Below are 26,715 nucleotides of genomic sequence, written 5' to 3'. Positions count from 1 at the left end.
ACACAAAGAAATCATCTAGCAGGGGAAGATCTCCTATGAGTAGACAGATGCAGCTTCTCAAGACGTGAACTTCCACCACAAATTAATTTAAATTCACTTTTAGAACCAATTATTCATCTTACTCTATTAAATATTCTGGTGTTCTCCCAAAATTTCTTCATTTTCTTCATTTCTTACAAAGGCAGTGAACCCTAAATGCCTATGGCATTGTGCCTCTGGGCCAACAGCAGCTTCTCCACAGAAAAGGGTAGGGGGAGAAAAGTGCCTATGAACCACCTTTGCTAATCCTTTTAGCTCAGTTTTCATCCTATCTGGGCTATGTTTGTCTCTGCACTAACTTGTGAGATCCAAATAATTTGACAACTACATCTCCAAGTGTGGCTCATGAAATAACTTACATGAAGGTCACTGCAGTGAGGTTCCAGTGCTCTTACACAAGACAAATGGGGATTGCCACAGCATCAAGGCACAGCAAATGCCTTGAAAAGCTGGGAAGATGTAGGCTTTAGAAGGCTTCACTGGAGACAAGCCATTCTCTCCAGAGCACACCCATAGGCAAGGGTGACCAACCAGTTGTGCAGCTGCCACTGACCAGTAGGGATTTCTGGCTTCATGGTGTCCCCTTAGATGATCCTTTCAAGGCTGAAGTAACATCAGAAAATTGGACATTATTATAGTGGAATTTTTTAGAAGGATTGAGAAGATGAGAATGGGCTTTTTTTTTCTTCCTCAAGTCTTCAGAAATATATTGGTTGAAAGAGGAAAATAGGAAGAGCACACAATTGTGGCTGATGTCTGTTTTAAGACAGATGCAAACTCTGAATGAGAAAAAAACTCTAATAGTTACAGCAAAAATTTGAAATGGAATGTTTCTCTTTCATCAGAGAGATACTCCAGTCAGCCACAAGCAGTTGAAGCAACCACCTGCAGAGAGCTACCCCATCCCATGGGCTGTCAGTGTCACCAGCTAAGGATGTTTCTAGAGAAGGACCCTGCTTTGGATGCAGACTGTAACTGAAATGCACCTGAAATGCTCCCATGAGTCAGTTTTTAGATATTTATTATGCTTCTTATTTCCTTCTGGGATGAGGACCAAAAAAGCAGAACTATCACAAGAACAAGCTCACTTTGCAGGGTTTCTGGCCACTGCCAGAAGTCAGAGAGCTGAAAATTGTTATGTGAGAGAGTGTTTTACTGGTTCTTCATCTGGTGAAATATGGGGTATATGTAAATGCCAAACAAACATCAGCTTTCAGGTACTTGACTGAGCCCAGACTCTGAAACCTATGAAAACTATGAACTACCCAAACCAGCTTCTGACTACTCTTTTTTTCTTTTTTTTTTTTTTTTTTTGAGGGGTGAACACATAGAGAATAGAGGCATGGCCCCCAAAATGGGTGCAACTGAAACTACTTTTCAAGAATCACACTTTCTTACTACTCCCTCTGAAGGACAATTAAAATAATTCTCCAGTGCTTTGGTTCATCTGAGTAGGTTAGAAACCAAGACAGTTCAAAACATTCCTTCCTGCTCTGTTTCTAATAACTTGTACTTTGGAATAACAAATAATTCAGTGGGTGATTAGGCAATCTAGGGAATCAATGTATCATTGCACCTTTTTTGAAACACTACTGTGGGGAAGCAAACCTTCTTGGACCAGGCCATCAGTCAGCTAGCCAACTTTAGGAAGAAACTTGTCTTGGGCAGCCTAACCTTTGACTATCTACTTATAAAGTTACTTGCACGTTTTTCTGAAATATCTGCCATTAACCACTGTCAGGAGAAACTAAATAGGATGAATCACTATCTAAATTTGGAAAATACAGCGTGATTAAAGTGCAAGAGTTTCCCATGTTAGCTTAGTTTTGTGACATTTGCAATTTTTTGAGAAATCTCTCAAAAGTTATACAAAGCTGCTTCCCTTTACCCAGCTGTCTTTTCCAAAAAAGAGACAGACAAGGTCAAAGCAGGTCCTGCTCAAGCTGAGTGCTGACCCTGTTCACAGCGCCAGCAAGATCCCCTTTTCCCTCCCACCTCTGCTTTTCAAGCTGTCAATTTTCCTCAAGATGATGCCAGCTACAAAAGCAGAGTTAGGAAAAGGATCTAATCTTCTGAGAACACATCCGGAAACTAAAATCTCCATCTTTCTATTGTCTGACTTGATTTGCCATGTTGCTTTGCTTCCCATTTGGGGAACAGTTCAGCTCTGAGTTAGGCTGGTAGGTGTGGGGATGGTATTTCCATTCAAGCTTTACAGAGCACTTTACAAGTTCTCTGTGAATGTGTTTTCATATTTGAAAAAGGAATTCAGTGGGGGTTGAGTAACCAGGCCTACTTATCTACAGAACAAACACAGTAGAAGGTGAAACAGAGAAGTGAAATCTCTTGTCCAGGCTGCTGAACTGGGTTAGCAGCAGAGAGATGGGAATAAGCCAGGTCTCCTGAACTCAAGGTTAGTCCATATCCCTATTTCCAGATTTCCAGAGAGTGAGTAAATGAACCTGCCAACTCTTTGGGCATTCTCATCATCCTAGCTCTCTGCCTTGATACATTCTGCTTCGTCAAAACAGCTCAACTGCTCCAATCTTGAAACTGGAATCCAAGGGAAGCCAGTGATTGTGAGCTTTGAACAAATCTTAAAGAGCTTTCCTGTCACTCCACTGAAAGGAGCTGTCACTCTCTGCTCGGGCAGCCCTGCCATATAAGTGACACAAGTGACTGATGCCTGTGTACAAAGGTAAGTGGCACCCAATATATCTCAGCCTACAAGGTGCAGGCTTGAGATTACTTGTCCAGCAGAGCAACAGATGCACCACTCCTGACAGAATACATGCAGATGTATGGACAAAAGAATTTATTTCTCTAAAATCTGATAGCAGACTATCTTAGGGCCTTGGAGACAAGGCTCTTAACTCCAGTCATACCTGGATGCGTAGTGACAACACAAAGGAATCACTAGAGCCCTATTTGGAGTTAAAAGCTGTCTGCAGAAGCTAACTGGGCACAAAATGGGCTTGACAAGGTACATGGCCTGAAGGGTGAGGCTCTGGACAGAACAAAACTGACTCTGACTGCAGGTCAAGTAGGATTTGGTGTTAGGGAATTCTTAGCAGATGGCTTTCATCTAGGTATGCAGGAGGGATCTAAGGAGGTGTCCCTAGGGCATTCCTCAGCTCTATGTCCAACTCACTGAGGAAAACCTTCAGCTAGAACCCCTAGGGTATCCTACAAGGAATCTGCTGTACTCTTTCAGGAAAATAATACAAATGGCTGTTCCAAGTTTGGCAAAGTGAGAAACTCCACTGTCAGGGCTAAATAAGCTTCTGCCTTTCTTATAGTCCAGAGGCTTGCTTTTTCTTTTGGTTCAGCTCCAGCCCAAGCACACCTGAGACTCTCAGTTACTGTAATTAATATAATAGCAATGCCCCAAGCAGAAATTAGGTCCCTGCTGAACAGTGTGCTGTCCAAATGCAGGCAGAGATAGAGTTCCTGGCCTTCATAACTTGCAAGTTGAAAGAGCAAACAATGGTCAAGTTTGTGGGATATAATACCAGAGACAAATCAGGGGAGGGGTGATGATAGATGCATGGCTTGTTAGCTCCATTTCTTTCTGACTCATTTGCTGTACTTATATTACATAAACTTGGTTTCAGGGGATGTCATGGGGAAAATATTATTGAAATAGGACACAAGAGGGACTGTTGGAATAACGGGAAAGGTGGGGTCAATTCAAGCCTTTTAGTGCACTCAGGACTCTGAGATGGAGGAAGAGGGAAAACAAAGGAGCAAAGATGAGCAAGAGGAAAAGCTAAGCCCACTCATCCAACAGAAACAGAGCAGGAAACTGATGGCTTCCCTTTCTTCTTAGAGTTCATTACTTAAAACAATGCTGAGTACCAGCCTTTCCAGCTTCTTTCTCTGCACAGTTGTTAAAAGGGATCTGTGCTGGCTCCTCTCCTGGTCTGGGAAAAGAATCAACCAGGGAAGTGTGCAGCTTGCCTCTGCAGAGCCTTGAACAGACCAGCCCTGGAAGTGCCATGGCAGCTGGCACGGGTTCTTTTGGTGAAAATGCTTGTGGAAAACCAGGCAGTCTCACAACCTTTGGGCAGAGAAACCAGGCCTTTCTCTAAACCAAAAGCCAAGGCATCCTGAGTTTCCCTAAAGCTTTTAAAAAAGGAAAAAGCCAAAGAGAACCAGAGGGCCAAAGGCTTTTTCACTCTCAGTCCTTAACCAGCCATCTCAGGACTTGCTGTCACCTTTTCAGGCTCACATGAAAGCCTTCCTGTCTCAAAGCCCATACTGAGCTAAAGTGGTGTTGGCATTCTTCTCCTCATGACCAACTGTTTAATGTTTTAAACTTATCAGGAATTGCATATATGGTGGCAACATTGCAACTGTTGTGTATGTGCAGGGTCACTGCCTGGGTAAGATGTATTTATCCTTCTCCAGGGACAACAACCCACTGCAAACCGTCTTCAGGGAAAGTATCCTTTACATCTGACTCCTTTTCCCACTCTCCTTTAATTTCAAGGTATCCTTTCATGCTGAACAGGTGGCAAGCATCATTGGTTGCTTTGCTCTGTACCCCACTTTTGTGCAGTAAAGTTCATTTACATGAGTCCATATGCTGCCCCTCACAAAGTGGTAATGAGATATTTCCAGTGTCTTCCCAGAACATGGCTCAGCTGAGTGTTTGATGTTCCAACTCAACAGTGCAGTGTCAAAACTGTTTAGCAGTGCCCCTTTATAATTGCAGGATTTATTTGGTGGCTGTCACCATGATAAATAGAGCTTTACAAAACTTAGTGGGAATACAAACCACATGAATAGTTTCCTAGTTTTATCAGGGTTTTATTGACAAATGGTTTCCAGAGCTTGTTTCTGACCCTTGTCTCACAGAAATAATAGTGTCTCCTTAAGCCAAAGTTTGTCCTACATTAATGTCTGTCTGTAGCTACAAATCTAAAATAGGCAGAGGAAAATTAGAAATGAGCTAATTTGCCAGTGTTTCTGTATTTTAACTTTCCTCTCCTTTGAAGTAAATCCACAGGTATTTAACAATACTGGCTTCCAGAGAACACAAGTATTTCCCCAGATAATTATCATTTGGAAACTTCTGCATAAATTCTTTTTTAAAACAAAACAGGCAGAGTGACAAGGCCAACAGGAGAGAGAGAGAGAGAGAGAAAGAAAGAAAGAAAGAAAGAAAGAAAGAAAGAAAGAAAGAAAGAAAGAAAGAAAGAAAGAAAGAAAGAAAAAGAAAGAAAAAGAAAGTTACCATCCTGTCAGCAAGAAACCAACAGAATCCTGCAGGAAGAGCCTTGAGACTTTCTCCAAATAAACTAAGCCGGTGGAGCTGCTCTGCTTTGTCTTTTTCTTGGATGGGTCATGCAAATATGAAATGTTTGGGACATAATGGACATCTTGCACTTCAATGGCATAATACATACGTAACAGGGCAGATACTAACCATAACTACACTTGCTGCACACTCACCAGAGCAGGAGAGAAGTCCTGCCTTTTTACAGGGCACCTGGGAAGAGGCTTGGGGCATTAGCAGCCCAGCTAGCTGCATATATTAGTTCTAAAATATAAAATGAATTTATATTGTTATAGTTTATATAATATATTATTTGATAATAGTATTTTTCTTAGTAATTTATATTATATATTTGGTTTGCTTTCTGGGCATAAATCCAGAAAACCTAGAAATGTAGTCAGATTAAGCCACTACTAAGCCAGCTCAATGTTGACTTGCTCTTTGTGCCCATTGCCCCAGTAGTTACATCTGGTCTAAATAGATGGGAAAGGACTGCCATGGTCCCCAGATGGGCAGGACTGTGAGACAACTAATCAACACCACTTCCTTAAATCAACAATTCAAATCCTGCTAGATGTGAAAAACATACCTGGCAGAGATTCTCTTCTCCCCTGCAGCTGATGGTGGTGTCACTGATTACCAGGATAAAATAAAAACACATCAGCTACAGGAAGAGTGTTGGCACCAGCTCAGCCTTGGCTCATGGCTGAAATTTTTGGGGTTGGGGAAGTTGCTGAGCCCTCCCTGCCAGGAGCACCACAGAGACCTGCAGGAACCTGAGACTGTGGGTTCCCAGGTGTCCCTCAAACACTAGCACCCATCCTGGGACTCTCTGGAAAGCATGGTTGGCTTTGGTTGGCTTTGTCCATGATGCAGGGAGGGGTGAAGCACTGGGAGAGGAAGCACTGGGAGGAGGAAGAATTGAGAGAGGAAACACTGGGATAGGAAGCACTGGGAGGAGGAAGCACTGGGAGGGATGAAGCACTGGGATAGGAAGCACTGGGAGAGGAAGGGCTGGGAGGAGGAAGTATTGGGAGGGATGAAGCACTGGGAGAGGAAGCACTGGGATAGGAAGCATTGGGAGAGGAAGCACTGGGAGCAGGAAGCATTGGAAGGAGGAAGCACTAGGAGGAGGAAGCATTGGGAGGAGGAGGAAGCACTGGGAAAGGAAGCACTGGGAGAAGAAGCACTGGGAGAGGAAGCACTGGGAGGAAGAAGCCAGTTCTCAGCACTGACCGCAGCTTGGCAGGCTCACTGACTCACTCCCCGCTGGCAGCCTGAGCTCTCAGCCAGGCAGAAACACAAACTGGCTGCTGACCCATTTGCAGGAGGACTGGTGGGACAGCAGGCTGTGACCCCAGCCCTTGGGACAGTGCTCACTCCTCACTTCAGCTCGTACCTGCCTTGGTGTTTGATTCACACCAAGTCTGTGGTTTTCCCATGCAAGGATGGGGATGGATAAAGGCAGGTGCCAGATTCTACTCTGGCATTTTAAATATGATCGTGGAAGTAGGACTGGGCTCAGCCAATATCCTCTTTTGGTTTGAATGCACAGTTAAGAATTCTTTATGGAGAAAAATCTGCCAGTCTGCCTTGGTGCCATTCTACCGAAATCTAAGAGGAATCAGAATTTTAATTGCAGTCGTGTCTTTTATAGTCTGTGTTAACTCTTTGTAGTTTCTGGCAAAAAGAGGCTCAGTGCCCTAATTTTGTTCTTGCTGCCATTGCCCTTCCCTCATTGTATGGCTTCAGAAATGTATATGTAATTTTTAACCCAATGTACACATTCATTCCTATTTTTTAATTTTGAACAGTTTTAGAGCAGAAATACATTCTCCATCCACCTTTAAGCCAGAAGTTAGGAAGTTGCTTGTGCTGATGCCTGGGCTGTTATCAAGAGTCTTAAGTCTCTTGAAAGCATGTCTGCTTTTGATATGTTGCTAAATCTGGTTTTTCTCCTTGTTAAATTTGGCTGCCTCATTGGAGTAAGTCACTTTTCCACAGACCAGATGAGTAGAAAAGCTGGTCATATTTTTCAAGCAGTTCCCTTTTGGGGATGATCAGATTACTGCAAAGGCATTGGAATTTACACAAATAAAAATGTATTCTAATTTCAATGGCTTTGGATTTTTTAAAGTGGCAACACTAAGAGACTGCAGAAAATGTGAAAAATAAAACATCTGTTACTAGAGGTCTACAGTGGTTGGGAGGCTGGAGCACGTGGCAGAAAAGCAGAGGCTGAGGAAATTGAGATTGTTCAGCCTGGAGAAAAGAAGGCTGAAAGTGGGCATCCAACTTCTGTCCTAACTAGAGATTGGGTGGTTTAATACAGAAGATAAGACATACTTATCTTGGAGGTCATCAGTCAAAGAGGCAACAGAGACAAACTGCAAGGAGGAAATTCCGATTAGGGAAATATTCCTTGAGGGCAGCCAAACCCCAGAACAAGCTGCACAAAGAGCTTGCAGAGATCTGATCCTTGCAGATACTCAGATCTCAACTGGATGAGATCCTGAGCACTGAATATTGAAGCTAGTCCTGTTTTAAGCAGGGGATCAGACCAGATGACTTCCAGGAGCTCTTTCCAACCCCAATTGTGCTTTGATTCTATGAAAAATATTGGAACTAGTTACCAAATCAGACACAAGGGGACAGGTATACCACAAATTGTGCAAGGAAAAAAAATACTTTTTAATTGTCTCAAGAAGTAGTTAGTTCTGCCAATATAGGAATGTAAACTACACAAAATATACTTATTATAAAGTCCTTTTATCTTTACTGGTTGTATCTGGATTGCCATGTGTCGCAGCCTGTGCCTGTGTTCTGGGGTCCAGCAGCTTCCTGATGAAGCCAAGATCTCTGCAAATTTCTCATTACCATATGTAGGAATCATTTCTCAGCTCTGTATCACAGGGGTTAGCGAAGATGCTCTTGGAGGATGTGTTTTTGTTTGTTTTCCATTCTGGAATGCACAGATCTGTATTTAATCAATCACAGAAGCTACAAGGCTGGGAACTCATTGGGCTGTTTCTGTTCAGACTTCCAGTGATCCATCTGGTGAGGTGGACACTTTTCCTGCACCCCAGAAACAGGGACTGGCTCCATGAAAGAAATGTGGGGAATAATAGGCACATTCTTCTTGGTTAGCAGAGCAAAGGGTAACTGTAACATTCCCTGAAGCTATGATAAAGCAGACATAATTTGAGATGAAAAAATAGAACTCAAATCTTTATGGACATGGAGAATTGAGTGCTATATGATCATTTCTCTCTCTAGGGCATGCTTCAGAAGTGGGGTTGGACCAAATATGTGGAATAATTCAGGTTGAACTGTCAAGTAATCATGAATTTAAGAGTTCAATATATGAAGTAATTTCAAACTTACTCCAAAAACAGGTTTGGGAGGATTGGATGAGGGTTTTTGGGGGGAAAATAATTGCCTGTAGCCAAATCTGAGTTAAGCATTTTGTCTAACTGCATTCTTACAGAAAATTTGGAGAAAGAGACATGTATGGATGTCAAATCACTTTATTCAGAGAGATATATGTGTTTAGGGTGGTGATGCTTGCAGCAGGTCAAACCACACAAAGGTTTCTGTTCAAAAATGCTGAAAATTAAATACTGAGTTTGGAAGTAAGGAGATTATTTTGACCTTTTTTTTCCTCTTAAAAAAGGGGGCTATTTAAACAAGAAAGTGTTTTGATGATAACTACAAAATGAAACGGGGAAAAAACTTCAAAGAATTATTTTGCAGCTTTTCTCTTTATCTGAAAACAGAAAATCTACTGCACTGGCTTTTGCTTGTACAAGTCCAGTATCACACCTATTGTGTTTGGAGTTGAGTCAGTATTTACAGAGCAAGACAAAGAAAAATTCTTAAGTAGCAAATAGAGCTGCTAATAAGCTGAAGAATGTGTTCTGTTAATTTGTAGTAATATTAATCTGTTGCCTTATTTAGCATTTCCTCCAAATGCTTGTGGTTACTAACTTTAATATATTTTACAAAAGTAATTATCCTCTAGAAGCAGAATATGTTAAAGTTTGGTATTTTTATCCTCTCATTTATGACTCTATTTTAAATTTAAGAGTCATCCAGTCGAGGAAAAACAATAGTTGAGAGTACAAATACGCAACACAGATAAATATGTGGAAATGCTCAAAGAAAACTGTTTCAAAGAGCCAAAGGACTGAAAATTATTTGTGCAAGGTATTCCACAAAGAAAGTAGGTGAAAAGCAACACTAAAACATTAGAAAGCTCAACTCACATTTTTTTCTTTTTCCAAAAATAATGGTAAATCCATAACAAACAGTTCAGCCAGCTCTAGACTCAACTGGGATCTGATCCAGTCATTATTTTGGTACTTGAAATCAAAAGGGATTTGATGGGAATGTATGATAGATTATTTTCTGCACATTTTTAATTGGGTGACTTCTTCCCTTAAAGGGTCTGTAATTTTTCACACATGTCTCCAAACATCCTCTGCCAATACTAAATTCTGCTCAGATGGATTTTCTCTTAGAGAAAAATTTGGCAGTTACAACTGTTTGGCCAAAATCCAGTAAATTCAGATGGGTGGAGCCAGGAAATGGAAATACTTTATGTAGATAGTATGTTACTTCTTCATGCATCCCGATTTACATATTCTTGGAAGAAACAAACTTGAGAACTTTGTTTCCTTTTTGACTTTGAAAGAAAAAAGCTACAGTAGCACAGAACCTTCCTCCTAATCTTTGCAGTTCTCTCTCTGGTCCTTGATGTAACTAAAGTCACCCAGCTCTATTTAGTACTGCCTACAAATCTCTTCCCCTTTGTTCATCTTACAGCATAAAACCTGACCAAGGCATTTTTAGAAATGAGAAGTGATTTGGTCAGATGGCTCAAAATATCAGTACCCTTCCTAGGCAGGATCAGTAAGGTGAATGCCTTATGAGGTTACGTCCTCCTTAGATATTCTGTCTTTTAATCTTCTGAAAACTGATTTAAGAAAGAGTGGAATCACTAGTTAAATTTTCTAGAAAAATAAAAGTCTCAGGCTTTATGTGAATAAATTGTTCAGAGAGAGAATGGATTTCCAAGCTTGTAGATGAATATTTAGGCATGCCAGTAATGAGCAGTTGAACTAGCACAGCTAGGCAAAGCAAGGCAGCTTTAAAAGGCCCCAAATGGTTACATTCAGATGCTATGATTTTATGAGTGATTATTTTTGCCACAGATTTAAACAAAATCCATCTTCTCATTCCAGCCTGAGGAAAAAAGTGACCAGAAGAGTGGCTTGTACCACACCAGCAATGTCTCCTTGACACACCAGTGTCTGAGGGCAGTGTCCAACAGGTTTAATGTTGGAAAGCTCCTGTTTCTATGAGCTCCTTCTGTCTCAGAGACCATTGCATGTATGCTTCAGTTACTGAGGACATGCTCATCATAAAAATCTGCCTAAGTTATTTCTTCTCACAATTTTTTTCCCCTTTTATTTCTTTCCTGCAAATTTGGATTTTTTTGGCTTAAGGTAATTAACCACTATTTCCCTGTCTAAAGGCTCCACACACAAGACTATGGCAGAACTGGAACTTCTGTTTCACAGGAAATTCTGACATTTTGAAACATATCCAGGTTTGAAATGAGAAAAAGATCAGAGAATTCATAAATTTCTATAAAGGAATATTCCCAAAAAAGTCATGTCAATGGAAATAAATAACTTTGTTAAAATTCAATAAAACATCAATTTAGGGTTTTGTTTGTTTGCTTGTTTTTTAAAGAACAAAACTAAAAAACTAAAACTAAAGAACTCTTCTGAAAGAATAATAAATAAGAAAAATATTTTTCTAAGACCTTTGCAATAAGCCTTAACCAAATTTCCTTTTACTGAGCATGAATATTTCCAATATGAAATTTCCACCTTGACGTATTCCCACTGATGATTCAGCATTTTCAAAATGGAGAACATTTAGAAAATATTTTCCCAGCACTAGGAATAGATTGGGAAACTGCTTCAAAGTATTCTTTAGTTTCTGTTTTCAAATAAATTTCACTAAAAAGTACCATAAATGTTATTTAAGTGCACACTTTCCATGTAAGGTAGCAGCACACTCACCTGATGATCATCTGTCTCAATGGGACTGGGAAGGAGTTTGCCCTGGAATCACCTTCTTGGCACCAACCAGAACATCTCAGATGCTGCTGGCAGCAGGCTGCTCCTCCGCCACTTTGTGCTTTTTCCTGCAGCACTAAAAGGCCTTACAAGAGTGGAAACAGAAATTCAGCTTTCCACCAACTTTCACAACTGCTCATTTTCACTCAGGTCCCAGTGGTCAAAAAGGAGCATAAGATAGGACAGCAGTGGACATCTGAAGAGCAAACTTACTGACTCATTGTCCCCATTAATGAGATAGTTATCCCATTTATCTCACACTTTTCTCCCACCTTTCCATATATATCGGCATCATTTCCACCGGGAAAAATAACTTGGTAGCCTTGCAGAAGTACTCTCATTATGGTAACTCAGTCTCTCCTAAGTTATCTGATTTTTCTCCACTTATGTTTCTAGATTTGATTTGATTTGATTTGATTTGATTTGATTTGATTAGATCTGTATGTGATCTGCACACATGAAACACCATAAATTCCATCCATTCATAGGTGCAAGCACTGTCAAGGAAGAGTAGTATTATTATTTTTGTTGCTGCTTCTAGCATAGAATAAAATGTTTTTATGGCTTTGTCATGGCTTGCTTGTGTAGTAATGAAATATAATTACACTCATATCAGACTGGGGAAGGTTATTTGCTTTAGAAAGTATCGTTAACAAGAATATAAGGAATTGGACCTGGGTGTAAAGATACCCAAGACAGAAATACAGAGAAGCAGAGGAAGAAGATCCCACCCTATTATAGGAGGATGTAGTTTCCAAAACAGTGAGTTAAGTCTGCTCAAGCCAGGCCAAATCTGTGACTCCACAAGCAATCCCACCCAAATGTGTTCATTATATCGACCTGTGCAGCACATTTAAAGTTTCTTGACTTGTGACGTCTTTGTGGCAGGTACTGGCCTTCTTTATTGGTTTTGGACAGGCTTCAAGACCATGGATTTACAGATTATTTGAACACACAGAGACATTTTAATTGGCTAAAATGCAAACATTTTGCAGTTAGTGAGGGGTGGCTTCAGAGCCTGATTTTCCACTGCCTTGTACCTTATGTAGCCATTAGTTCACAGCAGGAGAAAGGTCTCAGAGTGCAGTTTGGCAGCTCAGTGCTTATGACCTTCCCATGACATTAAGCCTGCTGAGCTTTTAAAAACCTTCTGTGTGGCTGGTTCTGTTCTGGCTCTACCACACTGCCACAGCAACATGATGGGGTTCAGAGTTAATGCAACTGATGTCCACGGATTTCCCCAAGGTGCTCCCTTCTCATCTCCAGCTTCAGTGCCCAGACTTTGGAGTGCATCAATGAAGAGAGATTTGTTGCCAGATCATGTTGTATTCCAGCCTTTTGGTTTTTTTAAAATATTTTTACCCATCCCCCAGCTATTATAGCACTTGGTAGAACCTCAAATACCTGAAGAAAATGAGAAGCAATCCCAGAGCTACAAGTACCAATGTCTTCTGCTACAAACTTCTATCAATCACAGCTTGTGGTTTCAGCATAAAACTGGCAAATCACTTCAGCTTAACTTAAAATCTTCCACTACAACTTTTTCATTCTGAGTATTACTACTGTATCCTTTGAGAGTTCGCAAATACTGCACAAATATGTTCAACTTGAACATAAATAAATTAATAAATAAATAAAATAGAAAGCAGAAAATAATTTGCCTTTGATTTGAGGTATTTGAACTGTTAGTTTGGAGTATATATTTTATGCCTAAGTAATTTCTGATCTTTACAAAATTATCACTGTTATGGAAATTACTCCACACAGTGTTACTGCTGGGATTACGTTTTTACATTTTGCTTCTGCTTATTACCAGACACAGATCTTTGGCAGCAGTATCTCCAGGGCTGGAGGAAAAGTGTGTGAAATTGTCAGCGCTGCAAATGAACTTACAAGCAAATCTTTGAGAACGTTTTTTGTACCTTCTGCCTTACTGCCTACAATATAGTGACAATATTCTGGACTGCTCTGGAGACGTGTGCAGTGGCTCTCACACAAACTGTGTACAACCAGAGACTGAGTTTTCAGCTGAAAGACACACTGTCCTCCATTTCTGTGGCTGGGAGTTGTAGCTGATGGCCCACGCTGTTTTCCATTTAATCTTGCCAATCCTGAGTCATGTTGTAGACAACCAGTGAATATAGAAGAGTATTAGCAAAATTAGTTTATACTGAAGACAATATTTACATCCCACAACACAGTGACATTGGTGATGTTTTTGAAATATCACAATACAATTGTGCAGTAACAAACATCTAGGTCACCAAAGTACTCTCTCTATCACTCAGTAGTAAACAGGAATTTGCCTCATAAAATCTGTCTTTCTATAAAATTCCTGCCTTTAAAGTTTTATTTAGGCCTAGAAGACGTTGGGGCATTTCATTACAAGACAAAACATCTCTGTTTAGCTTTTTGTTCCGTCATGAATTCAGTTTGCTGAAAAAGCTCTGAGTTGTACAGAGCGCTACTTGTTTAAATTAGGGCTTTCCTATTCAAATAACCTTATTTTATTTCTCTGAAAAGTTGCTTCAGGCAAGCCAAAAGTGAGATCTTTATTTCACAGATGAGATGTAGCCTGGAGGAAGATGGGTCCCATGTAGCTTTTCTGAGACAAACACTGCAAGTGAGATTGCAAACATTTTCATTCTTGTAGACAGAAGTCACTCTAAGCTCCAGTTTCCACCCCTACAGTCTTTCACCCTTTGATGTGGATTGCCCATAAGAAATATCTCCATTGTTTCTGGGGATTTTTGTGGCCCTCATAGCTCTTGCTGACACATGACTTTGAGATGGAAAATAAATAATGAATGCACTATTAGACTGCAGGATCCAAGCGAAATATTGCAACAAACTCAGGCTTTCCTTGGGAGTGTAAACATTAATCACACTTTATGTTTATATGGCACTGGCAGCTGTAAGACTTGGGAGGGATTGATTTTAAAAAGATTGCGCTTTTCATATATTTCTAACTATTTGCAGTTGTGGAACTTCATGGGAAGTCTGTGTTTAAGCACAGGAGTGCTCCAGAAAAGTTATTATTGCTGGTGGATCATTCAGGACCATATATTTCCATCTCCTTCAGCCACAATGACTCTTGCTCCAGCTAATGAGATGAAAACCCAGCTTCATGAGGAGGATTACTGGATGTCTAAGCAGTGGCCAGAGCTCTCCCACAAAGACAATGGGTCATGGACTTCTAATTCCGTGAGCCACAATATTTTTGAAAAAAGGGAAAATTAAAAAACTTTCCAAGTTATGATTTTTCCAAGGTGTTTTGTTTCATGCCTAAATTTATTTAACTGTTTTGTAGCTCTTTTAAAAATTAAACCGACTATATAATGTTTCTGATTTTCCTCCTTCTTTTCTAGCTGAAACAATTAAGAAAATTAGACTGACGTTCCCAAATACTGTTGTCCCCTTTAGTACAACTTGTTTAATGACTTGACTATGTAAAATAAAAGCCTTGTTACTCCAAAGTAGTGCAAAACAATCCTTTCTCTAAATCCAAGCAGTTCTGGAGCAAAAGGACTCCCAGTGGGAGCTCTGCTCTCATGCTCTCCATACAAGCAATCAAAGTTTGTGCACACTGAAGCAGCTAAAGCTCCTCTAGTTGTAGATGTTTGTAAGTAAAGACCTTGCTTTCATACAAAGCTTTTAAGAAAGGCTAATGTTAAGGCTTTGTGAATGAAATGCCTAAAGTAGTGGTGTTTTAATTTACATCATTTCTTATAAATTGAATATTCCCTTGAAGTGTTGGAAACAGAAGTGAAACGCTTGCAGAACACCAACTCTGTGGAAACAGAAGTTGGAAGAAATGAACAGATAAGCTCAGTTACACAAGTGCAAGGACTTAAGGAACCTGCAGGGTTTTTTCCAGGTGGAGAAGTCCTGCATGTGAATGAACCCACATGGGTTTTGCTCCATCTCTCTGTTGCCTGTGCCATTACAGAAAGTCACCACAGACTCCAAACTCTGTAATGTCACAATTACACAGCTCACCGAGGCTGGAAGGCTGAGGAATTGTGAGCAATTGCTTTTAGGTCCCTTGCATATTTCAAAGCCATTAACATTAGAGATTATCATCTCCATTGTGCCACAGGCACATGTCAGATAAATAAAAAACTGCACATGTCTGTGCAGAGGACACACAGCTTTGTGCAGTCACTGGGGTGCCCCTGAGTGCTGTCCAGCTCCTTTTAAGCAATATGGACCATGAATATTTGATGCCAGCAACTCTCTAAATTCTGGTGAACAGCAAAATACTAATGTTGATGTTCCTTGTCATTATGGAATCACTATTTTTGTTCCTCTTGCATGTTAATTGTTTTACATTTTAATATCTGCTATAAGACTGCTGGATGGTACTAGAAGTCGAAGCTGAGGAATGACAGTCAAAATCCATTATTCTAGAAGCACTAGAATTTGTATTTTTGTAACTGTGATCTCCATGTGAGGACATTTACACTGAATAATGTGTAGAAATATGTATTCAAATAATGTAATGAAAACTCTGTGACAGACAGGCCCACTGCCTTTTCTGAAATCTGTATGTCGGTGACAGCCACTTTCTGAAGGACATGTACAGAGGCTTTCAGCTTTTTCTTGATGCTTTTCAGATGCTGCCAGTAGCTGAAAGCTTCATTCAGCATGACCCTGTGCTCCAACACTCTACTGAGTTCAGTGGTTTGGGAGCATCCTCAAACTATAACAGCCTTGCAGAATTTTATGACTGACTCCAAGCAAAAATCAGTTTTCTTCCAGGTAACAATGTCTGATTGTGGGGAGACATGCAAACAAGTAAATAAAAGGTCAATTTATTTGTATCAAAGAAATACTCTGTAGAATTCTATGAGCATGTGAAGAACAGAAAATCACCATAAGCCTGGCATGTCCAAATAGCAGAGGTGCAGTGCATAAATTATACAGTTAATCTGACTTTGCTCAGTAAGTGGGTTTAGTATGGGTTGTGCTGTTCAGCTGGGCAACATATGCTCAGAAGGTTTAACACTGGAAGTACTGCAGACTTTGTAGAGTTGATCTGCAATGTACATGAATGTGTCTAGGATTTCCAGATATCCAGCAGCTCAGGCAGAGTTGCTATTCTGGTGAGACTGTTCCAGACAATTGTCAGCATTCTCAAATTCATCCCCAACAAAATTGCCAAGAACGTAAAAAAATATGTCTGGTAAAAGCCAGATATAAGGTAGGTAAAAAAAAAAAAAAATTCTATCATATAAATCAAACTTTTATTATTGTTCTTATTCCAGTGCCTCAGACTGTCACCTCCTCAAGACCTATGAGAAATAACTCAATAACCTCATATGTTAAAGAGATGCCAAATAAAGAAAATAAATAAAAAGCCAAAAATCAACGAACCAAACCAAAATCAACCAACCAAACAATGAACCAACAAACCCCAATTCTACCTATAGCTCCTAAGCAGAAATACATGGCACCATTGTCAGAGCAGGGAGAACAGGATAAACCACTTCAGTGCATGGGATCCATGCTAACCTGAAAAAGAGTAAATGCAGTTGGTATCTGAGAGCTGCATTTGCTCCAAACACAGCTGGGACCCTTTTCCAATGTTCCCTCTCCTTGAGAGCTGAAGGCACTCACCCCAGCTGTGAGCAGGAGCTCCTGAGGAGCGAGGTGAGCACGGCAAAGCAGGTCACTGAGAGGCAGCACGTTCTGGGCCAGTGACCCCATTCATCCACCCAGGATTCCTTTTCCCTCAGACACTGGCTCGTGTTACTGGCCTTGGTATTGATTGCCAGGGAACTTTGACATTTGCTTGCTGTTGTTTGATGAAAGCAGCTAATTGGAGAGCTTCCTCTGAGGAAAGCCTTTCACATATGTGGAGTCCTTTGTACCTGTGCATGTGTGGGTGATATATTCTGAAATCTACATAGAGAAAAGCTGTTTACATGCAGCATAAATGTAACTAACTGCTCTTGCTTTGCTAAACATTCACTCATAACCTGCAATTCAATTCCATCACCTGTAACAAAATACTCAAGACAACTGTAAACTAAATGTCAGCCCTCTTTCTTCTCAGAGAAGCTGCCTTTTTAATTCAGTAGAATTAATCAACTTACCTTACTTTAAAAATACTTCTTTTTTTTTTAAAACACCCCGAGAGTTGGGGTTTTAAAGCAGTCTTACAGAAACTCAATTGAAAATCATATAAAGTGATTCAAACAGAAAGGACTGAAAAGTGGAATATAAATCCTGATATAAGACTTCAGATGTTTTTACATACAAAGATTTTTTTTTTAACCCTGGTACTCATCCATATTATACAGTGAAATGAACCAGCAGAATCAGAGACCAACAGTAAAGCACAAAAAATGTATTTCCATACTGCATGAAATTTAAAACAAATCATATGCTCCAGCACAGTTTATTCAAATATCGTTTTCCAAACTCAACAGCTTCTCGGTAAGATGATTTAGGTGATGAGCATGCTTGTATAAATGCCATGTGGGCCACAAAATATGTACTCCACCTGCAGAAACTGCTGTCCTAACTTATCCCAACTTCCTTTGCACCCCCTATTTTCATTTTTTCCAGTGCAATGATTGCAATAGCACAGACATAAGGCAGGACTTACTCCAACATTCTCCACAGCTCCTCTTAGAAAATACATAGGAGTTTGTACTGAAAGTATCTCCTGACAAACAGGAGATTTTTGGGGGATTATGTTGGCACTGCCTCTCCCCACCTGCCCTTTCTCTTCTCTTTATTTTTTGTTGCTTATGAGATGAATGGTTATTATCAGTTTATTATTACTGCTTTTCCACAGACTTTCTCAAATGTCAAGTGAATCTGATCTGGAGTTCAGGCCCATAATTACACTGGACCAGCTCCAGGAACTCGTAAATAAATCGGGGGTGGCTGCTATGGTTGCCAGAGCTCTGTCATTTTGCTCTTCTGAGGGTGGACAGAGGCTTTGGCTCTTTTCTAAAATTCTACACTTGCTACAGAGTTTTTCACACCTTATTTTAAAAGACCCTAGGCTTTCTTACTACAGTTTGGCATAGTTTTACCACAGGCACAGAAAGCTACTAGACTGCAACATTGTTGAATATGTTCACTTAGAGAAGCAGCTGAAATGTGGATTGTTACTTTTTAATTTTTTTTTCTGCTTTCTCTATATGTGAGAACCTCACAGGAGCAGACATTATTTCTGTGTCTCTGCTCTGGCCTCTTTGTTGACATTAGGAGTTTACACTGGGCTCTGCAGTGAGGCACATCTCTGTCACAGAGGGCAGCTCCAAGGCTCGGCAGGAAAGGCCCTCGAGTGCAGAGATGTCTGCATTCAAGACCATGGTTTAAAAGGAGAGGACACAGCATTCATTCCCAGACCTGGCTTACTGAGGTCTAAGAAGTTTACTAGTGACTTTAAATGTTACTTTCCAGCCTGTTTCTAATCATGTCAATGCACACAGAGCACAGCATCTGGTTACAGAACTGAATCTCTGGCCAGTGCAGGCTTGAACTGAAAATGGCGCAGATATTGATCTTCTGATATTTTTGACATTTTTTTTCCCCTGAAAAACTTGAAATAAACTACTGAAGCACATCATGAGAGCTGATCCAGAATGTGTAACTATTCAGAACATGGTTCCTCTCCTCCAACCTCATCTGCAATTAGAACTAATCCCCACATCAGCCATTCATGGATGCAGATGGCAGCACAGATCACAATTTGCACAACTTGATCTACAGTGGGTTTTTACCAGAAGCTAAAATAATTCCTGAAATCAGAACTAATCCTCAGTACAGACAAGGCCTCAGACTGCCAACTAGTTCCAAATGTTTTTAAGATGTGAATGCTTGTATGCTGCCAATGGGACCGAGATGACCAATTCTTTTCACGTGGGTCACTCTGAGGCCAGCAAATGGTATCAGCATTTCCCCAGTGCTCCCCTGGCTCACAGACTCACAGTCACATAAAGGTGAAAGTTTCTGGACTCCTTTATAATGGATTGAGTCATTGTGTCTTCTGCAGAGCACTTTTCAAAACAAAGCAAAATACTTTATGGAGTGGAAAACACTGAATTATTTGCAAAAAAATGTCATTTCTTTTCTACATCCCTCCCCAGGGAGCCCATTGTTCAAATAAGTATTTGCTTGTGCCCCAAAGTACAGATGTTTTTGACTCTTGTCATAAATCAAACATGCTTATGTCTAACACATTAAAAAAGAGTAGAAAATAGCAGACATGGATTAAGATGGTTGGTCTGACCCAAATTATAGTTCTTCAATACTGTTAATTTTTTGCTGATTCTTCTGGGAACAAAAGATTCAACAACATCATTGTGCTTCCCTCTTATCCCTTGGAATTAAAATCAATCTTTTACTCCTTTTGAAATGTAAATATGTAAATTTGAAATAATCATGTATCTGGATCATGGATTAAGTTTGCAGGAGAAAAGTCTCTGGCAGAAGATGGCAGGGACCGTGCCTAAAGCTAAATCCAGACACACAAATCAGCTCTGAGCTCGGGTGAAAACAGAATTCTGGTTAAATGGGTTGCAGGTTTTCAGTTACAAAAGTTTCATCAAGAAACCATTCTGATATTTGAAAACAAGTAAGAACAGCCTCATGTCATCTACAAGAAAAGCAAATTTAGCATTCCAATTACTTTTTTGTCCCCTCAGACAATTCTCTCAGGCCTATTTTAAAGGGCATGTTTTTCAGAATCAGAATTCCATCTCTAAACCTTGACAATTCTAGTGAGATGGTGCTGCTTGCTTGTTTTGGGTTTTTTTTTTTTTTTTTTTTTTTTAACAAGGAAAGATAAGCCTTTGATAGTTTCATATAGGGGTGTTGAACAACAGGACAAATTTTCTTGAAAGGCAGCAGGATAAACCATATTTTCAAAGTCAGTTTTTTAATCCATGGCTTTTAACCTTGCTATGATTTATGTTTGACCTTCTTTCCACAGTAGTTTTCTTCCTTCTCTCCTTCAGACTGGAAGGACATGTCTGTGCTTCCTATTTGATGTGGGTTTCATGTATCTGCACAAAGTAATTCATAACCACTTGGCAAAAGGCATGAGCCCACACCACATCATTATCCTGAAATTAAGAAAATTCTCCCTGTCACAAAGCCGTAAAGCCCAGTGATGTTTCAAGCTAAGCCCTCAATATCCATTCTGCATTCATCTAAGGCACAAAGCTGCTGTGGTGCTGCAGAGGGATTTTGTAGCATGCCTTGCAAACTACTTGTTGAGCATTGATTGGAAATTTTTTGGGTTTGCCTCATCTCAGCATGCTTCCACACCTTCAGATTTTCTCCTGCTTCTCTGCACAGACTTCACACAGATATAGAGAAGATAGCCCTTCTCTGCAACTGAATGGAACAGAAGCATGTTATTGTATTTGCTTCTGGGCGTCTTCTACCTAAGGTTTAACACATTCTTCAAATGATTTTTAGATTTTTGATTATTCTCTCTGTGCTGTTGGTCAGGTTGCAGGTTGCTTTGTAAGACATGATCAAGCAGGTCTTGAATTATCCGTGTAATTCACTTAAAAATGTTTGATTAAAGTAAAGGACTGAAGCAAAAGGAAGAGAAAAAGATTCTGCCCTCTGGGATGTTTAATATTAGTCAGTTTCAATGCTATGCTTCCCTTTCACTGTGTGGACAAACACCTTCCCTGAATCAAAGGTGAAGTCTGTATCATGTCATTTCCTCCACCTTCCTAATCATGCCTTGATTTTAAATAAACACATCCAAGGGAAAAAAGTTTCACCCTTTAAACAAAATGTGGTGATGACTTTCCAACTTCTGCCTCATGTGGCCCCGGTGGAAGGAAAGAGCAGGACATTTATCGAACTGCTTCTATAGACACCTTCTCCCCAAGGTCTTCCAGGATCTGCTTCATCCCAGCAGGAGCAAACTCTTCCATCGGGCTGAGACAGCCTGGAGAAGGGGTGCAAGTTAATGAAGAGAGCAGTCGTGTGTCTCTGAATGTACACTACAGAGAAGGAAACACTGTCCAGAAACGCTGCTAATGCAGGAGCTACCCATAACCGTGAGTGACGGTGCCGAGCCCTGCCAGCCCTCTGCTGCACCGGAGCTCTCTGGCTGGGCCTGCCCTCCTTTGAACAATTACGGATTCTATTGGCCACGCTCGGTGAAAGGGACCCAAAAACGCCGCTCCCCGCCCCGCCGGGCGCGGCTCCTTTAAGGCGTGGAGCGGGAACGGGAGCGCGTTCGCTTCGGTCCGGTCCGGTCCGTGTGGCGCGGGGCCGGGAGCTGGGTGCGGGTCCGGGAGCTCCGGAGCACCGCACGGCCCCGGCAGCTCCACACGGCCCCGCCGCCCCCAGACCGCTCCCACATCGCTCCCGGGCCGCTCCGGGGGGCGCCGAGCCGGGGGCCGCCCCGCCCCGCCCGGCCCCGCCCGCCGGCCGGAGGTGCCGCCCCCCGCCCCCCGCGGCCGCGCCGCTCCCCCCGCCCCGCTCCGCTCCGCCGCCGGCCGGAGGCACGGACTGACGGACGGACGGACGGACTGACTGACGGACGGACGAGGCCGCCGGAGGCAGCGGCTGCCCCCGAGCCGCCGGGTGCGAGGTGAGTGGCGGCGGCCGCGCTCTGCCCCGCTCCCCGCGGGTGGGGAGCCCGCACGGCCGCTGCCCCCGGGCACGGGCGCTGCCCTCGGGCACGGCCGCTGCCGCTGTGGCGGAGGCGCCGCGGGCTCCCCGCGCTCCCGGGCAGCGCCTTTGGCGGCGGAGGTGCCGCGCGAAACTCGCCGCTGCTCCCGCGCTGTCACTCCGGCGCGGGGCTCTCCCGTGGGGATGCGGGGCTCGCCCGCGCTCCCCGCACCTGCTCCGGGGCCGGGCTGCGGCCGGGGCCGCCGGCGGCGCGGGGCTCGGCGGGGCTCTGCGGGCACGGCGCGGTGCCCGGGGCAGCGGGCGGGGGGCGCGGCGCAGGGGCTGCTCCCGGGGCCGCAAAGCAGCGGGGCTGAGAAACGTTTGGAGGAGTTTTGTCTCTTCTTTCAGCTGGAAAAGGAAAGGCATCGGCGGCGGCGGCGGCAGCGCGCACGTGTGATGTAGAGAAAGGGGGACTCATGATGCCGGCTGGCTGCAGCTCAGCAGGATACCGGGAAAGGCGCACAGAATCAACAGGGCGCCTGTTGGGAGGTGCACGGAGCCGCTTCGGCCCAGAGCCCCCAAGCTGGTTTGGAGAGACTGAGCACTCACCTTAAATGGCTCGGCAGTGGGGTTCTGGCTTGCCCCGACTTGTCCAAACTCCAGAAAACAATATGACGTTTAGAAAGAGGGGAAACAATGTGATATTGTGATTAATAGGAGAAGAATGAGTAGTAGGGTATGCCGATGGTTATCAGTGCAGTGCTTGTAGGGTTTTACGTAGAGCTTGGATACCCAATGCTGCAGAGCTGACTACTTAATTACACCTTTGTATCCATTCTACTAATAACACTTCTTGCAGTCTGTTGGATCGTGATCGTGGATTATGACTCTTTTAAGAGAGACTTAAGTGGTCTTTCGAAGAGTGAGTGTACTCAAGTTTATTACTTGGCAGGGGGCAGCAGCATGAAGCCTCGGAATGAAAATAGGAAGTGAACATTACTCATTTAGTTTTGATATTGTGTCTTTGACAGTTATAAGTGTCATCATAGACTGATCCTAGCTCAGATAGCATCTCATGTACTGAAAGATATTACTCTTGTCCTGGTTTGTACCTACTTCTTCTAGCTGTGCAAGCAGTCCCTCTAATATGGAATATGTTCTGAAAAAGTCTGGTTATTTTTATAATGGGCAAATGTGTTTCTGGAAGAGTAAACCAGACTGTATCACTCTGAAGAATGTTCTCAGCCTGTAATATCTTAATCTCATCTGTTCAAAATGAAAACAACAGCCACCGGAAAGCTGAAACCACTCTTGACTGATGCACGTGGCTAACGGGGTTTATGACAACAGAACTGTGTGCAGTGTTACTACATTGAGGTGTTGCTGCTCACACCTGGAAGTGCAGCTCAGGCTGAGGATGGGCTGTCTGCTGGCTCAGTGTGACCAGCAGTGGCAGAGGTCCAGCCTGAGTTTTCAGAGAAACAGTCCTGGTTGCTTTATGGTCCCTTTGGAGCCTTCATGAGACAGAAGTGCTTGTTCTGGAAACTGGGAAGGAATAGTGGTGATGTGCCCCGCTCCTCAAGCACAAGCTTGACAGCTGTTCCTGCCAAGAGATGTTCTTCCCTGGTGGGACACTGAGAGGCTTGAGATGTCACCCTGTTTTCCTCTGCCCCCTGAGGCTGCAATAAAAAGGGTTTTGGCCTGGTCCTTAAATGCATCTGGCCGTGGGTAATGGCGCAGTGAGATGCTTTAGAGTAGTTTGCTCAGTTTCAGTTCTGCTTTGTTTATCTGTGTGGAGGCTTTGTTACATGTTACTGTGTCAAGTGAGATGCAGTTAAAATTTTGATTTGCTCTCCTGATAGGAAATATGCTTCAGCTTTCACTTTAAAGTGGTTAATTGTAATGCAAAAGAGTTGTATACTAGCATGGGTGTGCATGCCTGCGAATTTATCTGGCCATGGTGTCGTTACAAACCCCTCTGATACAGGCAGGACCAAAGTGTCTGTCCTGTGTAGAAACTTCTGCAGTCACCAGAGGAAAGGCATGGGTTTTTTAGCAGTAAAGCTCTGAACAAAATTCCTGTCTTCAGGTGAGTGTTAGCTCTGGCTAGGTGTGGCCTGACTGTATTCCCCTGGGGGAATCATTTCACACCCTTTGTTTCGCTGGAGAATTTATAGTTCCCAACTGTACTGCTCAGTTCTGAGTGGACGCAAACCACGCTGACTCATATGCTGAACTGCAGCCTTGCTCCATGTAAACACAGGCACACTTCTAAAATATTTAATTTGTAATGTCCTCTGTGGAGAGCTATCCCACAGCTCCTGGCACAATTCCCAGAAGCAGCAGATTCTGGGGTTCTGGGAGTTTCAAAGGCCATTGGTGCCCAGTGGGATAATCATCTGAACTAGTTCAGTGTAGTTTATCCTGGCACTGGGACAGTTCAAACTGAACAGGTATTTAATCTTGCTTAAAGCAAGTCTGCTTTGAACAATACGTGGTATGTGCATGAGCGATCTGGAGCCTGTTGGGACATGGCTGTCAGGAGATCTACATGGAGGGAAATCTTTGTTATGGCAAGTACACTTTGGTGTAGATGTACCTCCCAACAATTTCTAAAACAACCTCTGTGGGCAGTTATAGTAAAACCAGGAATAAGCTATTACAATATTTGTTTTCTTAGTTCCTCTCTGGCCAATACCAGTGGTAATTAATTGTCTTGTGAAATACCTGAGTTTATATCCATGAGTGAAATGCATGTTAAAAAAAGATTCTCAGAAATACAGAAACTCACACCCATTCATGCACACAAAAAATCTCATTTTTTAATTGAAAATAAATTACATTGTATGATTTGGCTAGAAAGAAAGAGAATGGAATCAAAGAATGATTTCTAAGCACACTTATTTTGTCTGTACATGCTAAGTACACTATTGGAGTTTTAAGATAAATATCTTCTCCTTTAAAGCAGTAATTCATTCAGTGGGGACTAGCTGATAAGAAACTAGAGTTCTTTGGTTCTTTTGTGGGTTTTAAAATTTGGGGTTTTTTTTGTTTTTTTTTTTTTGTTATTATTGTGGGCTTGGTTGAAAGACTGACAGAGAGTAGTGTGGGAGAGGTTCAGTGATTTTATGGATGGTGTAGACAATCTCATATCACTTGCTCAGGTGGGCTGTCAGTGCATTACCTGTAACAGTTAAACATGGTCTGTTTGCTGAACTGTGCCCAGCCTTGCTGATGTCATAACTCATGCCAACATCCTGCAAAGTTTTAAGCATCCACTCTTAATTTTTTATTTTGAGAACAAGACTCTAGAGACACTAGAGTAGGAGGATGTGCTCAAAACTGGATACATCTGGGTTGCAGAAGTGGTTCCAAACCCTGGAGAAAAAGCCCCTGGTGCAAATGGGGCTCTGGAGCTCGCTGAGGTCCCTTGGGGATACAAACCATTGCTCCCAGTTCTTGTATCCATGCATTGTCAGTGCAGCAGGAAAAGCAAATCTGTGCTCTTACCTTTACAGATGGTAGGATTTGAAGGTAGTGTGCCTGTCATTTCTTTGACTGCAGGAGGGGTACCTGGCATAGTACTGTTTTGGTACAGGAAGCATCTTTTCTGTGACCATGATTCAAGGCTCAACCTATTTTCCTTCTTTATTAATATGGGGAATTTCCTTACAAATGTGGCTTAATTCACAAATCAATTTCACTAGAAAGACTTCTTTATCTGAAATCTGAAATTGAAGTGTACAGATGTGGCATTTTGTTGCTTAAGTGTGTTGAGAGATATGTTTTCCATTAGCAGAGTCCCATTAGTTATGAGGTAGTCTTACAACACATATTTCAAAATCCTGCTTTCTATGATGGCTGTTAGTGGCATTTTTGTTTTAAAAGCAGAGGAAGTTAAAAATTGTGTCTGCATCTGTTATTGTAGCTGTCACAGCTGTCTTTGTCCAGTTTTAACCATCCTATTCTGAGTAGCTCCTAACTGGGGTTGTAACTTCAATGGCCATGTGAAGAAGTGGAGGTCTTTCAATGCTGCCTCCTTCTCTCAGTCAAAAAATATTTCTTTTGAGTTACATACACTAGGTTTAATCAAGCTCAATGAGTAGAAGTATTCCGCTACTAACTGTTTTGGTGCCTGGCATAATTAGGCTGATATGGTTACGATATTAATTAATTATATTAATTAATTATAGTAATTAAGCCAGTTCCTTAGCACTAATTAATCATGGTTTGTCTTGAGCAAGACAGATGGTGCCACTGATACTGTGCTTCTGAGAATTGAAAACTGGGAAGATCACTTGAAATAAGGTGATGCAATTTTTGTAGGAGGGCACGTACAAAATCATTTCATCTTCAGATGGCAATTGTGAAACAAGTGAGTGCTCCTTGCAACATGCTATCAGTTCTTGCATAAGTAGGCAGGAAACAAGGGCCACCCCTCTGTCTAGGTGGGCGGTGGGATGTGCTGTCTTCAGGTGCCAACTCACTTTTGCACCAATGTGCAACACCAGAGTAAAAAAAGATATAAATAGATGTAAAGCTCGTGTTTATTCAAGCCCTCCTTTCTAGCATACTCAGCGTCTTCCTCTGAAGTGGAAGGCTGCCTTCTGTGTAGTCTATGTTAAGAGTTTGTAAATGGCTGTC

Source organism: Melozone crissalis, unplaced genomic scaffold (genome assembly GCF_028551555.1).
Source record: "Melozone crissalis strain CALT ecotype California unplaced genomic scaffold, PUWL_Pcris_2 ptg000016l_1, whole genome shotgun sequence".
NCBI lineage: Eukaryota > Metazoa > Chordata > Aves > Passeriformes > Passerellidae > Melozone > Melozone crissalis.
This window is presented reverse-complemented; position numbering follows the sequence as displayed.